At 43.9% G+C, this 17182-nt stretch overlaps 1 pseudogene; it reads left to right on the forward strand.

The window, feature by feature from the left end:
- The first annotated feature begins 1626 nt into the window (after positions 1-1626).
- LOC130890405 (60S ribosomal protein L17-like) lies at positions 1627-2192 on the forward strand (annotated as a pseudogene).
- The last annotated feature ends 14990 nt before the right edge of the window (positions 2193-17182 follow it).

Consider the following 17182-nt stretch of genomic DNA (forward strand, 5'->3'; position numbering starts at 1 on the left):
TCTGCTTCCTACCCACTTCTGCTTCCTACCCACTTCTGCTTCCTACCCACTTCTGCTTCCTACCCACTTCCACTTCCTACCCACTCCCACTTCCACTTCCTACCCACTCCCACTTCCACTTCCTATCCACTTCTGCTTCCTACCCACTTCTGCTTCCTACCCACTTCCTACCCACTTCTGCTTCCTACCCACTTCTGCTTCCTATCCACTTCTGCTTCCTACCCATTTCCTACTCACTTCTGCTTCCTACCCACTTCCTACTCACTTCCTACCCACTTCCACTTCCTACCCACTTCCTACTCACTTCTACTTCCTACCTACTTCCTACTCACTTCTTACCCACTTCCCTGTTGTCCTCCAGTTCAAAGAAGGTACACAAAACTCATTGAACAATGTGTTGGATGGAGGGAATGTTGGCTCTATTTTCATTGCTCTTTGTTTGCCTCTGTAAGCAAAGGATTATGGATTTCCCAATTCTCCTGTTGGGATTTTCCAGATCACTAAAACTTCAGTGGTCTCGTGGACAAAAACACTGTTCTGTAGGTCACTGCAATATGCACATATGCCTTTATAGACACTTATCAAAATCTATAGAACACACATGGAGTGAATCTTAAGACAAACTGTAGGATTTAATTAATGATTGCATGAATTAATTATAAATCTCAGTTTATCAATTATAACAAATATACCACAGTAGGGCAAGATGCTGATTTTAGCAGACACTGAGGATGGAAAAAAGAAACACATGGAGCTTGCTATATTTTCTGCTCAGTTTTCTGTCAACCTAACACTGTTCTATGAAATTAAATATAGAATATGCATTCAATATTTAGAATGTACCATAGACTTAATCTATAGAGTAGGATTTTTATTTCTTAAAGATTAATTTATTTTATTATTTTACATGTATGAGTGTTTTGCCTATATATATGTGTGTACACCACATGGGGATCTGAAGCCAGATGCCCCAGAAGACAACATTCAATCCCGAGAGACTAGAGTTACAGACGGTTGTGAACTGCCATGTGGGTGCTGGTAATCAAACTGGGTCCTTTGAAAGAGCAGCAAGTACTCTTTACTGTTGGGCCATCTCTCCAACCCCCAGAGCAGATTTAATTTTAACATATAATATGTATAAGACACAATTTACACATTTATGTAGGGTTAGAATACTGTGGTGGTTTGAAAGAAAATAACCCCCATAGGGAGTGGCACTATTAGAAGGTGTGGCTTTGTTGAAGTAGGTGTGACCTTGTTGGAGGAAATGTGTTACTGTGGGGAGGGGGTGTTTGAGGTCTTCTGTGCTCAAGTGACTCCAAGTGTAGGACACAGACTCCTGCTGCTGCCTGCAGACCAAGATGTACAACTTTCAGAGCTTTCTCTAGCCCCATGTTTGCCTGCATGCCCCCTGCCATGGCAATAATGGACAACAGCTCACAGTGTCAATGAACTAAATAATGAACTAAAGCTCTGAACTGTAAGCTAGCACAAATTAAGTGTTTCCTTTATCAGAGTTGCTGTGGTCATGGTGTCTCCTCACGGCAATAAACTGTAACTAAGATAGTTGTATAAACACAAATACAGCTCTTCCTGTAAGCGGCCAGAGGTGACCTGTGAAGATGGTTCGCTACTCTCTTGACCCAGAAAACCCTACAAAATCATGCAAATCGAGAGAATCAAACCTTTGGGTTCACTTTAAGAACACCCGTGAAATGGCCCAGGCCATCAAGAGTATGCATATCCGAAAAGCCACCAAGTATCTGAAAGATGTCACTTTGAAGAAGCAGTGTGTGCCATTCCGACGGTACAATGATGGAGTCGGCAGGTGCACCTAGGCCAAACAGTGGGGCTGGACACAGGGTCGGTGGCCAAAAAAGAGTGCAGAATTTTTGCTGCACATGCTTAAAAATGCAGAGAGCAATGATGAACTGCAGGGTTTAGATATAGACTCTCTGGTCATTGAGCACATCCAAGTGAACAAAGCACCTAAGATGCGCTGACGAACTTACAGAGCTCATGGCTGGATTAACCCATACATGAGCTCCCCCTGCCACATGGAGATGATCCTCACTGAAAAGGAACGGATTGTTCCATAGCCAGAAGAGGAGGTTACACAGAAGAAAAAGATATCCCAGAAGAAACTGAAGAAACAAAAATTATGGCACGGGAATAAATTCAACATGAAATAAATGCTGATAAAAGTAAAAAAAAAAAAAAAAAAAAACCCACATACACAACTTCCCTGCTCCAACTTGTTATAACCAGGAGACAGGATAGTCAGGGTGTTTTTTTATACTGATAAACAAATAAATAAATAAAAAACCCAGTTAATTCTTGTCTTCTTTTGTGTTAGTCTTTGCTGGGAACATGTAAAATCTGGGGTTCATCATCATCTTGAACATCAAAGCTCACCCAGTTAGGGTTTCTAGTGCCGTGATGAAATACCGTGCCCAAAAGCAAGTTGGGGAAGAAAGGGTTTATTTGACTCACATTTCCACATCTTAGTCCATCACTGAAGGAAATCTGGACAGGAGCTTGAGCAGGAAAGGAACCTGGAGGCAGGAGCTGATGCAGAGGCCGTGGAGGAGTGCCGCTTACTGGCTTGCCTCCGATAGCTTTCTCAGCCTGATTTCTTATAGGATCCAGGGCCACCTGCTCTGGGGTGGCACCACCCACAATGGGCTGGGCCCTCTCTCATCAATAATTAATTAATAAAATGCCTTACAGCTGGGTCATATGAAGGCGTTTTCTCAATTGAAGGTCCCCTCTCTTCAGTGACTCTAGTTTGTGTCAAGTTGACATAAAGCTAGCAAGCCAGAACACAGTGTAAGGCTGGCAAGGTGGCTCAGATGGCAAAGGCACTTCTTGAGCAAGCCTGGTCACCTGAGAAAAAAATAGAAGGAGAAAAATGACTCCATAGAGTTGCCCTTTGGCTTCCCCACAGGCGCTATGGCATGCCTGCTTACACAGACATGCATATACACAAACTAATAAACGAATATATATATATATATATATATATATATATATATATATATATATATATATATATATAATTTGAAGCTCACAATGTCAATACCGTTCCTTCCTAAACTCAATTTGAGGCCAGTTTTGACAGGCCCAGTCATTTTGTCAATAGCTGAGCACACCCAGCCACCCAAGGAGACTATGTAGGCTAATGGTGGCAATGGCTTTGGTGCAAAAGCTTGCGCTGGAGGGTTTGCTATGCTCGTGTTTTCATGGTGCTTGTTCGGCTAGCTTATCTTTTTGACAGTTTATTTGCCGACATAAGAAAACCTCACCTAAACACCTAAAAAAAAAAAAGTCCTTTTCCGTTGTGCACATGGCAAGAGTTTTACAAAGTTTTCCATGTTTGCTTGTGTGGAGTTATAATACCAAAGAAAATTGAAACCTCACACACGGGCGCTATAGAGAGGTCACAGAAGTGAGCCCCTCAGGTGAACACTTGCGCATGCGTGCTGCACCCCTGGTGGGATTTCCGCAGCAGTCAGAAAGCTTTTCCCCAACAGTGCACTCCGTTCTTCCTGGGAGTGCCCTCTCTGACACAGCACCGGAATTTTGATGGTCAGTTGTAGCTGGGGTTCATATTGTTGCCGAGGAGCAAGAAGCCCAAGCTGCACTGTGGGATGCCAGTAATCTCATTATATTCCGTGTCAAAAGGCAATGGCAGGCCTTCACTTGGCACTGAGAACTATTTGCACATTTTTACTACATGAAGTGTAGACTTTTAGAACACAAAAGGCGAACCCCATTGACAAATAACTGTAATAGTTTGCCTGTCTTTGTATGACCTCTTTTTCAGTTTCTAGTCAGATGTATCATTTTAGTCTTGGTTCTTTTTCTGTTATAAAATGTAATGCAGAAAAGAGTCAAATATAAAAATAAAGAAACTGCTGTACACATTGTCGTATTTATGTGCAATGCTTATGAAGGCACAGAAAGGGGGACAATGTAATTTATTAAACTACCATATATGCTACCATCATAGTGCAATGTGGGGTGTGTTCACTTGTTAAACAGCTGGATTTTCACCCATGAGAGAACACAGTACTGAACATATGAACCCATTCTTTCCCCAAGATAGAATGGAGTCTGGCCACTTCTGTGTTAATGAAGGATATACTCTTGCAATAATTTACCTGAGGGGACACAGGCAGACATGAATTTAGGAACAGATCAGGGTAGAAATACAAACTCTATTCAAAGACACATCAGTAAAACATTCAAATATATACACAGATGTCAAGAGAAATGTTGTTTCTGGGTTTTAAACTAAGCCAAGCTTGCCCGGCAGTAAAACCACTGTAATGGTGGTCTCCGGGTTGCTAAAACCTGGTGTATGTCAAACGGGAGTGTGTGCTTCTTATCAGAGTTTCTTTTTTAAATAGTTGAAGTACACACATACAATCTTAAAACGAAGCTAAACTTCTACAGTGCTGGAATCTTTGAAACGGAGCATAGCCGCGCTCCATGGGTAACGTACAGCGAAGTATCGAGGGAAAGGCATTGAGGCAAGCAATCAGAAAAATGGGTGCCCTCTCTCTTGTGCAGAAGTGAAACTACAGTTGGTGCCAGTACAAGAGAACCTGGAGAAGGGGCTTGGCAAGAGCAACACGGGCTGAGAAGGGGTCTCCTTGATGGAATCCTGAGTAAAAACGAGGCAGACCCTGAAAGAGGAGGTGTAGGATCAGGGGAACCTTGCCCAAGAATAGGCAAGTTGGTTGGGGGTGAAGGAGGATGCTGGGTGTCCGCCCTACGCGGCATCTGAAGCTCTCCCTCCCTTTATAACCAGCCCTCTCAGTCCAAGATGTTTCTTTCTGCTTTCTGGGGTCATCTGAAATACCACAGTTTCTACTTATTTTCTTAAGTTCATGAAAACGGATGTGTGTTTCCCAAGCCACTGGTCTAAGGGCCATGTTTCCATAAGGGGTCAAAGAACCCCCTATGGGATTACTATGAAGCAATACCAAATTGAATTCGTTTCTTCCCTGTAGGCAATTAAGGCTTTTCCATGTTAAATTGGGATAAGAGAGATTCCCACAGGAAAGGTACGTTGTACTTCCTACATTCCTTTAGATTCAGGCTTTCTGATTTTGCTTTTGTAGCATGTCTGCGCACATCTCCTGAGGCTCTTGTCCCACAAAGCCTGTATTCTTAAAAATACTGTATGCCATAAAACTCTGCATCCCTCTGCTATGTGTATGCAAACGTGTCTATGTATATGTTATATATGTTTTATTATATACACGCATGGTACTCATGCATATTTATAATTTGCCTCAGTCAGAGGGAATCAGATGTTGGGGAGACAGCAGTATTTCCAACTAAACTTCTTGAGAGGACATTGTCCTCGAGGGTTATTTCCCAGTGTCTTCCAGCGATGAGGACCAGGACCAAGGTGGGCGAGTTTGCATTATAGTGGAAATTAAATATAAGACTAGACCTTAGGTAGACACAAATAGAGCTAGCAAAGGGGCAGTTCTTCATTGTATCTAGGAAATGAGGAAGAAGAGAGAGAGAGAGAGAGAGAGAGAGAGAGAGAGAGAGAGAGAGAGAGGAAGGGGAAGGGGGAGGGAGAGGGGGAGAGGGAGAGGAGCCTGGATGCTGGACCACTTATCTCTTGGTGCTGTTGTGTTTGGAAGTAACCCTAGGTGATGTCTAGAACTTCAATCATCAATACGAAAGAGGGTTTAAAGCTCCCTTTACATTTTTCTACCTTTTGCTTTAATGGCATACACTTGTTCATCTTGTTTATTTTAGGCTTAACAAATACTCAACTGAATTGCATGAGTGGGGGAGTGAGAAGGATCCAAGAAAAAAAACCCATTGAAACACAAAGCAATAGCTCTCCTCACTCTCAGATCTCATCGCCTCCTCCTCTCTTCACTGCCTCCACTATGAAGACCTCACGCAGGCGACATGCCTGCTTCCATCGAAAGTGCCCCCACCCCCACCCCAGGGGAAGTCATTTCAATTTGGATCCCATCATAGCCAAAAGATTACCTTTCTGACTAGGAGGCAAGAAGGGTCTCCGGGCATCGAGCTTCCCAGACTGCTACAAGGTCATCTAAGAGAAATTCATCCCCGAGTTCTGCAGAGGATGCGAGTTAACACTAAGTTGCCAACTCGCCCCCTTCCGTTTCTGTGTTCATTCCAGCAGACCTTCCTAGGACCAGGATGCCTCTCTTCATGTGCAGGATAAACAGCTTCCCTGCCCTCCCTTGAAGAGATCATTTGATAACGTAAAGGTCCTCAGTCACGGGGCATTGCAATTGTTCATGGATTCCACGGAACTCAGGGCCAGTCCAAGAGCAGGACAGTGAGGACAGCAGAGCATGTCAGCCCTCCAGGGGATGTCCTCTCCTGAAAATGTGAGGATAGGAGTTTGGATGCCCAGCATCCACATACAAAGCTGAGTGGGCATGGCATCTACCTGCCACTCCAGCCTTCAGGAGGTGGAGATTAGATCTCTGGGCAAAGCTACCCAGGTAGACTAGCTAAATCTATAAGCTTGAGGTTCAGTGAGAGACCCTGACTCAATAAATAAAGTGGAGAGTACCAATAAACATACCCATCATCAACCTCTGACCGTCACACACATGGGCACCAGCACATATGTGGTCACATACATACAAATACATGGATGTATACCATACACATACACATGCAAAAAAAATCATAGCCATTTGTAAATATAAGCCTATTAAAAGTGTATATTCTATATGTCATATATAGAATATATAAATACATGTTTATAAACATATACAAAGGAACTACAAGATAAGTTTAAAACAGTATGATTATGAGTAATTTTTATTTTGCTCTTTATGTTTTTTCATAGTTCGAATTTCCTACAAATAAACATATTTTTAGAAAAATGTATGATTATTCTGCAATTAAACATGTAAATATACTTTAATTATACAAGTATGTATTATATAGAAATGTACAGAATGATGTCCTACTTCTGTAACTGAAGCACAAGTTGAATATGAAGGCATTTACGTGTTTGTGCGCAGTTTAATCCTGTGCCAATCTAGTTTTAAATTTGATTTCTAGAAGCCTATAGCTCAGAAAGATTCCCATCCTGAGATCACTAGCTGCAGGTGTTAGTCCCCAGAGAGCTGAGGAACTGAGACAAGATCAAGCTTCGACTCCCATGAGGAGGTTAATCCAGTAAAGGTGTTTGGCCTCATGACAAGACTTTTCATAGCAAAAGTATTTTCCATTCTTTAATCAGAGACTAATCCTAAAGAAACTTCAGATGCCTGTCATGGTACTTTCCTTTTAAATCTGCACCTCCCATTTGTTTCAGCCTCTGTAACATTCCTGTGTTTGTAAATGGTGAAGAAACGGCTAGAAACTGCAAAGGTCTTTGTCAAGCTGCCAGCATTTCTTTGAATCCCTCCAGTTGTAATAGTGCAATTATTGTGATTAAATTTTTTGCTAGTATTTCAAGACAAATAAGAGATGCTTGCTTTGTAAAGAAAAAAAGACTTATTTCAATTTATATTCATTAGCCCAAACATGTTTAAAAATCTTTATTTGATTAGTCTATACATATTACTTTAAATATCAATTGTACCGCACCACCCTGTGTACTGTCATTCTTATTCTTTATCTCACTCCTCGCCAGAAGCCCCTCAGAGAGCCACGTGACTTCCAAGGCATAAAGTAACCAAGGCCTTGAGGTGCTACTTACAACATACAGCTGACGTAAAAAGAAGGGAAGGAAGAAAAGAAAGAATGTCTGACCCTGTATAGGGGTGTTTTGTTTATCCCACAACATCTACTTCTTGTTTGAAGACGGTTTGAGTTAAAGAAAAAGCTACACCATTTAGATCAAAGTCATATAGTGAAAGGGTCATTCAACCAATAGCAGTGTCATTGAAAAAGTACTGAATGGACTGTCCATGTATGGTATGTATTCTATAGGCAGAGTTTTTCTGTGTCTCAGCAGCTGCTCCCAAATAGCCATTCAGAGACTTATTATTTATAAATGTTTGACCAATAGCTCAGGCTTATTACTAGCTAACTCTTGCATTTTAAATTAGCCCATATTTCTTATCTACCCCCCGCCATGTGGTGGTACCTTTTTTCAACACAGCATGTTCATTTTGCTTCCCTTTGCATCTCTCAAGACTCCAGAAATTCTGCATTTCTTGCTTAGCTATTGGCACGTCAGCTCTTTACTAACCAATGAGAATAGCACATATTCATATTGCATAAAAATATTGTTCCACAGCAGTATTCCTTAGGGAGGTTATCAGATTAATAATTAGTATCCCACATTATCCTCAAATGAAATTGGAAGTATGGCGGGGTTGTTTGTTTTTACAAAAAGAGCCACTTTTAATATAATAAGACTGTGTGTGCGTGTGTGCGTGTGTATGTGTGTGTGTGTTGTAAACCTCTGAGGACTTACATTAACAACTATGTCCCTGATTTTAAAAAAAAATTTCTAAATCTTAGACAATGCATGAGTCCTAATAAATTCATTGGTTCTCCAGGGGAAACATAGGTGGAATTTTACTTTTCTTTGTTTGGGGAACCTTATGAAAAGAAATGTTCACAACAGATGATTTGGCAAAGCAAGGTGACAGCAACCTTTTGTTAGCCTCCACATTCCCCAACTTGAAGAATTAAGTTATGCTGACTCATAAATTCTGGAAGTCTAGGGTCCCTGAGAACACTCAAATACTGGGGACTGCTTTTGCTGGACCAGTGCCTCACTTCACAGAGGGACTTCCATCTCTGGATGGTGCAATCTTTGGCAACAGGCACTCTGAAATTGCTAACTATTTTGTCTTGTATTCCTTTCTAAAGAACACCATCCGCAGCATAAGGGCAAGAAGACTGAGAACAGCAACCCCCTCCGCGCTTCCTTCCTTCCGTTGAGTGTCAGGAACAATCATATCTTTCTAACAGAAGTTCCACTAAGGGGGACCTAAATGGCATTTAACATCAAACATGGCCATTTCAGTAAAAATCCTATCTGCAGGAGCTTTCCTAGTAACGCAGTTGTGTTCAGCAAGAAGTTCAGCAGTGGAGGAAGCCATTCTGCTCAGAGCCTTTCAGCTGCGCTGCTGTCCTCTGCGATCCTGGACCCTACCCTGCTTCCTTGGTCACGACACAATTGACTGCAATCTCTCCAACTGTAGAAGCGCCACTCTGCGAGGGCCAGAGCTCCTTCTGGCCCAGGCTGCTCTGCATGGTAGCCGCTTACAACTTGTTAAATGAAGGATGGGTTCTCCTTCTGGCCTTGGCAAGTTGGCAAATGTGTTGTTTTTTAGCAGATCCTTATTGTTTGCGTTCCCAGCTCTTCAGACTGCTTAGCTATTCCAAACAGTCCTAAGTACTCTGCTATCTAGTCTCTTGCAACCACCCTTGAACGTGATTCTTAACGAGGATCAGTAGGTTTAAAGAGTTGGCAAGTCTCAGTGGGAGAAGTTGGTATTGTTTCCAGTTCCCAAAGCTCACTGATTTTTTTCCTTGTGTTAGGATCCCCTGCCCTTCCTCTGTGCTCTTTGATTAACCCACCTCTAACAGTAAACATCTCAAGTGCTGAGCATTAGGAGTCTTCTAGAGTCAAGAAACAATATTGGGGGCTCAATGAACATAGTCTGTCACTCAGTTCTGATCTGGATGCTGTGAGTGGATGTTATGAGCCCTGCCTTACAGATAAGGGATCTGAGACTCAGCAAAGCATTCTTCAATAATCCGAAGCATCATATTACTTTCCTAATTGCTCAAAGATGTTCCCCTTGGCACTTGTCATCTATCATCTATTACAGCGTGGCTTTGGGGCTTTGGGAGGCGTCCATCTGAACTCCAGCCCTGACGGGTGCTTGATTCTCCTAGGTCTGTTTGCTGGGTGCAGCATGTGCCGGGGGAGGCTAAGCACTTTCACTGGTGAGTCCCAGGACATAGGGTTCCGAGCAGCTGTAGTGGTGTGCCTAGTTCTCAGTCAGCTCTTCCCCAGTCCAGGTTACAGTGGCAAGGCCAAGTTCTCAGTCTCACCAAAGTCTGCAAGAAGCCTTCTGTGAGTCAGCTGTTTAGCACTCTTAACAAAATTATTATTATTGTGTGTGTATGTGTGTATATGTGTGTGTGTGTTGAGGGGTAATATGCAAAAGGCAAAGACCAATATTAGATGTCTTTCTTAGCCACTCTCCATTTTTCATTTTTTGAAACCTGCTCACTGGTTCAGCTAGACTGACTAGCAAGAAAGCCCATGGGATTCTCTTGTCTCCATGTACCCATGCATTGGGATTACAGGCACATGCAACTGCCCAGCTTTTTACTCCAATGCTGAGGCTCCCAAATCAGGAAGCCATGCTTACTCCACAGTCACTTTACCCACGGACACACACACACCCCTCTAGCCCAAAGACAATCCATTTATTTGGGGGAAAGGTTTATTTTGGCTCACAGTTTGGAAGTTTTCAGTCCGTCCGTGACCTATCGGTCTGAAATGTCAGTCGGGCCTGTGGTAAGATGACGCATCACGGTGGTAACATGGCAGAGAAAAACTGTTAACCTCATGACTAGGAATCAAAAGAAAGAAAGACAAAAGACAAGAAGTCCAGAGTCCCTTATGGAACATGCGCTGAATGACCTAAGGGATTCCCACCTCACTTCTCAAAGGTTCTATCATACAATCCTGAGAATAAAGTCTTCGACATATGGGCCTTTGGGACACAGTCAACCTACTAACTAGAGAAAAATTTTTACTGGGAGCTGGGGTATCTTGAACTTTTCTAAAAGGATACAAATGTTTCATAGTTCCCAAAATAATCCCCCACTCTCTGAACTGCTTTCTAGAAGGGCTCTCCAACACCCCCCCACCCCACACTCAAACAAAGTGCTTTGGAGAGTGTTAAGTTGCAATAGGTTAAACCCTTCTGCCAGATTTGCTAAGCAGAGACCTCTTCACTGGGTAGTTGTCACTGGGTTCAGGGTATAGCCTAGGGAGCATTCAAAGCGCCACCACACAGTGTTTACTAAGTGACCCCCGGAAATGTAGCCAATATTTGCAGACAGAGTGTGTACCTGCTTCACAGAAAAGCTTAGCAGGGGCTCTCTGAAGTCCACGCTGCAGAAGTCTCTAGAGAAAGGTCACTCCTGAAGGTTCTCGGTTGTAAATATTTAAAGATCTGAGCACACAAAATGCCAAATTTGTCTCTCCACTCTGCAAATAAATCGACCTATCTAGTGTTACACATTTCCTAATTTATACATGCTCCAAATCAAGCCGGCCATGTCTCAGACAGCTGTCTGACTACTCCCGGGGTACCTAGAGTGAGCCAGCTACAGAGAAGGCAGGTCCTTGACCTCACAAGAAGGCTGTTGGGAGAGTCTGGGCCTCTGCTGGGCTGAACCCAGAGACGCAGATGCTTCCAGTAACCAAGCTGTTCATCGTCGCCCTCAGATGCAAGGGTGCCTTCTGACCTGCAGTACCAGACCTGTGAAGAGTGAGGACCCCTCCTCTGGGTGTCTTCCTCTCTTTTCCCAACACCTGAGTCTCTGTTCACACCAGCATTAATGCAATTGGCAAAAGGAAACCAGACCTGCTATTGCCTGAAACCTGGAACACAACTTAGCCATCTCTCCATAGCTGCTCTCTGCTGACTTCCTGTCTCCCTGAGATGGCACCTTACCAGATGGAGCAATCTCTCTCTCTACAGTGAACAAGTCTCGCCTGGAAAAAAAAAAAAAAAAAAAAGATTTGTTCCTAAAACTTACGCCTAAAACTCTCCTGGGGTACAGATTAAGACTTACACCCCCTTGGTCCTTCCCCAGTGACTTAAGTTCTTGAATTCAAATGGCTTCCAGACTTGTATTGAAGTGACCCTGGTCATCAATGGGGCCATCGCAGCTGATGCAGCCCGCAGTTTCAGACTTTGTTGATCACACAATTCCTGGTTTGGGCCTAAATATCTCATATAAATCTCTTTATCAAATCCATAGCCAGTCACTGCTCCATTGATGTCTGATGAAACCCGGGCTGTGGCCAAATTCTCATCCACTCTATCTTCCTTAAAAGTAGCAGTTCAATGTTCCTGTGTTCCTCTCCCTCTGCAGTTCACACCTGGAAGCGCCGCCAAGAGAAAGAGGATCTGGTTTGTGGCTGAGAGTAAAGACTTTTTGATCACTTTTCCCACCACCGTGGTGTGCTTGTGCAGATCTTGTAGCATGAGTTCTAGAAGGTCTTTAATAATAAAAGTCTGGAGTCAAAGATCAGAGAGACGAAGAAGCAAAACCACAGCCGCCTTACCTCTCAACTTCCCAGCCCAAAAGAGACTGAGTTCACTTCCTCTCTGCCTAGACATATCATTTCCTGTCTGTACAGACCTCCAGACCTCTATGGTTAGTTAGTGGCTAGCTCTGCCCTCTGATCTCCAGGCAAGCTTTATTTGCACTAAGAAGATATCACCTCAGGATCTGGTTCATTTTCATTAATAGTCATATATAGAAAAGTATAAGAGAGATGGAGACACTTGTCAAAAGCCACACAGCCAGCAGGGACTGTGGTGGAACAGGGCACCTACTCTGACCCTAGCTCTCGTGCCTGTAGCTAGGATGCCCTATAGTTATAGGTTTAACGGGCAGGCCAGGCATAGAGTATGGGGGATAGATTGTAGAGCAATGAAGACAGATGCCCAGTTGGGGATCAAAGCACACCTTATGCTCTTCTTGTAATTTTGTCCTACGAATTCATCAGCATGGGGCAGAAAAAGAGGCAAAGCCCACTGCCATCTTGATTTGTATGTACCAGTTACTTTACAGAGAGGATTAAAGCCCCAGTTATGGGATCACTTGGCATCTATCAACTCATTCCTGCTCATAACTCACAAGCAGAGGCAGGCAGTGAAGGCAGGACAGCAGTCCCCTTCTGCTCAGAATCCTTTCTCCACGGATGGGACACATCACCTCCCCTCTTTGGGTGGGAGTGCTTTGTCAGCAGGTGAGGCTTTCCCCGTGATTGCTAACGGTGATTGCCAGCAGGGGAGTGTGGAGGAGGGTATTTATGTGGCTTTTTATGCCCTTGAGGGTGCGGAGGAGTGGATTGGTCACTTACGTCAACATAGCATGGTCTTGGGTTGATGCAGATGTCCACTATCAGAAGTGGAGACCCTTCAGAGTCCTTATTCTGTCCACAGCAGTGTTCTACCCATGTGAGGCTTCCATATTGCCAATGGGCTTCCTGTGGGGCCAGAACCACCTGGGGTCACCCCCAGAGTATTGAGAAGGCATCCTTCCAGGGGTTTCTCCTCTCCAAGAAGGCACTCAGAATTCAACAGAGCTCAGTGGCCCTGTGATCCTGTCATCTGACAGGGACGAGACAAGAAGACAAGCTCCTTCCCTGACCCTTAGAGGCTGCTCCTCCTGGCCCCTACAGATACCCAGCTGGAGGCAAATTGTCAGTCATTTTGTTTGTTACTGGGGTTGTCTGACCTCCCCCTCTGCATTTTCTTGATAAAACAGAATGTTCAGTCTTAAAATTTTTTTTAAAAAAATATTTTACTACTTGTGATAGTGGGACCCTGTAACTAACAGTCTGCCCATGTCTTCCACGGTGCTGTATTTACTTCTAGAGGGATTTGTCTTCCCAAGAGTCAAATATGTCTCATGAAGCTGCAGAACAGACTCCAAGGGAGAGCCTGTGATGACCACACGAGGAAATGGCGTGGACTACCACACGGGAGAGACTTCCGGCCAAAGGTTTCATCTTTCCAGGTAGATGTCAAAACATCTGGGCTCGTGGAAACAAAATGTCCATCCTTCAGGAACCTTCTGGAGGCTCTGCCATTCAGTGGAGTGGCATGATTCTAACCCAGTTTTGGAGCTCTGAAATTTTATTTATTAAGAATTCACTGAGACTGGGAAGGTGGCTCAGTCAGTAAATGTTTCAGAGGACCTGAGTTAGATCCTTGGAACACACACACATACATAAACACACAAAGAAAAAGAAAAAAAAAAAGTAGATGTGACTAGTCAACTTAACTTGGTGAGGTCTAGGCCAGTGAAAGATACTGGTTTTGTTTTGTCTTTTTTAAAGGAAGAACAGAGGGAAGGAAGGGAGGAAGAAAGAAAGAAAGAAAGAAAGAAAGAAAGAAAGAAAGAAAGAAAGAAAGAAAGAAAGAAAGAGGGAGGGAGGGAGGGAGGGAGGGAGGGAGGGAGGGAGAGAGAGAGAGAGAGAGAGAGAGAGAGAGAGAGAGAGAGAGAGAAAGAAAGAAAGAAAGAAAGAAAGAAAGAAAGGTCCCACTCCTGTCTGAGGAACTATTGACAGTTGATGATGGCTGGGGTAGGAAAAGTCAGTTTTCTTCAGGAGTGTGGCCCCAGGGAAGCTCCCCGTGCTCCAGGGGATGGTCCTACACGCATGCGTGCGTGCAGCACTCATTGAGCTCAGTGAGTTATTTAAAAACAAAGAGAAAGGGGCTGGAGAGATGGCTCAGTGGTTAAGAGCATTGCCTGCTCTTCCAAAGGTTCTGAGTTCAATTCCCAGCAACCACATGGTGGCTCACAACCATCTATAAAGAGATCTGGTGCCCTCTTCTGGCCTTCAGGCATATATGCAGACAGAATATTGTATACATAATAAATAAATTAATTAAAAAAACAAAACAAAAAAAAAAACAAAGAGAAAAAGAGGACACAGCACAGTAGGTGGGGGTGGGAGGGTGGCGGGTCTGGGACAGGTGGTGCTCCAGGCACTTCTGCGGAGAGAGCAAGAGTGGGGTGTATGTGTGACCATGATAACTGTCAAAGAATAACATTTAAAAAAATTGTTAACTGTGGTGGACCGTGCCAGAGGAATAACACCCGGGACTGTTTTCTGGCCTCCACATACATACACCAGCACAAGCGTGCACACACACATGCACACAAGCATACACACACACAAGCATGCACACACAGACACACATACAAGCATGCGCTCACACGCTCACACACACAAGCTCACACATACATACACACGCACACAGGCACATATTCACAAACACACAAGCTCACACACACATACACACGCACAGAAGCACACACACACACAGACACACATACAAGCACACATTCACACACACACAAGCACACCTACACATTCTCACCGAGCCTCGGTCCTTTCCTAAAGAGAGATTGGCAGAGAGACTAAGGCAGAGAGACTAAGGTTGACCAAAGCCATGAGGGCAGGCAGAGGATTGAGCAACCAGCAAAGAGCCTGCTTGCCACTATTTTTAAAGGAATGGTTTCCACATGTGCATGGAGATATCTTGGTGCAGTCAGGTTGCCTTAACTTTCAGAGACTCCCATGTAGATATCAAACTTTAAGGCCACAGGATTAAGATATTGAAGAGGGGACTTAGTGTGACATAAAGCACATATAATAAAGAGCATTTCTGTTTCAGGAGGGATTTTCTGAAATCTTTAGAGTCTTTAGGGATTGGATTAAGTTCCTGGGATTTCTAAACCCTTAGGAGTCTTCAAACTCTTTTCAGTAGTTTTTGAAGGTATATTGAAGTCCCAAGCTCGGCCTGCTAAGCCTGCGTAGGCTCATGAAAATTCCAACTGCCCTTCGCCTTGAGCTAGCATTCCATTAGCCCAGGGTAATGGTCCTGGCTCGCCCTGTGCTCAGTTTCTCTAATTGGTGAGATGAGTGAGTGCCTCTGAACAACTTTTTTTAGATATGGAAATATGGATCACCCGACTAGCAGATTGTTCTACCGAGAATTCTTCTGAAGCAAGGAGGGCTCAAAACAAGGATTGAGGCAATGAACGGAGTTGCTGACGACAGGAGAGAGGGGCTCCCCACACTGATTGTCAAGAGGCCTCTTTTCAGTCAAGGAGATCGGAAGAATGGATGCCACACCGTTTCATTGCTGGACTAATGGCCGCGGATGATAACAGCCTGTAACTACGTCTGTGCCTAGACTGCGGCTCACTCATGTAAACCCCGGCCCACAGGGAGAGGTTTGGGGAAGCTGCTCCAGCAAGCGGTGCACCCACATGAGAGGCCTTCTGTTGGGACAGCCACTGGAGCAGTGCTGTTCATACACTTGACCTGAAGCCTGGGGACCCAGTCCTAGCCCAGACGGCTTGGTTTTGAGTGCCAGCCCTGACCCACATGATGCTTCTGATACCCTTGGGCCTCAGTTTGTTTATGATGAAAATAACTGTGTCCTTAGGCTTGCTATAAAGATAAAGTAATTTAACAAATAAACCAACGAGAACCAGGGCGGGAGAGGAGGAAGGAGCCAGACACATGGGCTCCTGATCTATGTCGGGCATTGTTCTATGCATCTGCACACACCTTCTTGCTGCTCCCAGAACAATCCCTCGAGTGGGTACTGTCTTTAATTCCATTGTTCGGATAAGCCCCCACACTCTTGAGAGTTTAAGGAACTTGGCCAACAGCATTCAGCTCACCAATGACAGAAGCTAAATTCTAACAAAGCCTTGTCCCAGTGGGGTGAAAGATGTGGCCCTGGAGGTCACCTAATGCTCTCCATCATTTGTGGGTCTTTGGGCAAGTTACCAGCCTTTCTGAATGCTTCTTGTAATCTGTAATTCTAGAAGAATTTTCAAGTTTTGATACTATGCCATGATTCTGCATGAGCCTCACTGGGGTAAAAAGCGAGGTGGGGGAGGATACACAGCAACTCTCTGCATGAATTTTAGCAATTCTCTTCAACTCACAAAAAAAAAAAAATTCAAACTAGAAAGTTTAAAAACCACCGTGGGGATCTGTTACTTGGCAATTTCCCTGGCAAAAGACATATAAGTGGTGCTTTATAAACACTTTAAAATTTTTGTGTGTATGAATTCTTAGCCTACATGTACATATGTGTGAATGCCTGCTGGCTGCAGAGGTCAGAAGACGGCATTGGATCCCCTGGGACCAGAGTTACAGATGGTTGCGAGCAGCCATGTGAGTGCTGGGGAACAAATCTTGTCCTCTGCAAGAACAGTCAACGCTCTTAACTGCTGAATTTTCTATCCAGCTCCAATAAATACTTCCTGAAGTGGTTTGATTTGTAGACAATTGGAAACGTGGCCAACATTGAGAAGGTTGTTTGATGTGACCTAGAAAACTCGAGACTCATTGTCATCCCTCAATTTAAGTACCCAAATCAAATAATGGAAAATGATGTCAACATTA

Source organism: Chionomys nivalis, chromosome 1 (genome assembly GCF_950005125.1).
Source record: "Chionomys nivalis chromosome 1, mChiNiv1.1, whole genome shotgun sequence".
Lineage (NCBI taxonomy): Eukaryota > Metazoa > Chordata > Mammalia > Rodentia > Cricetidae > Chionomys > Chionomys nivalis.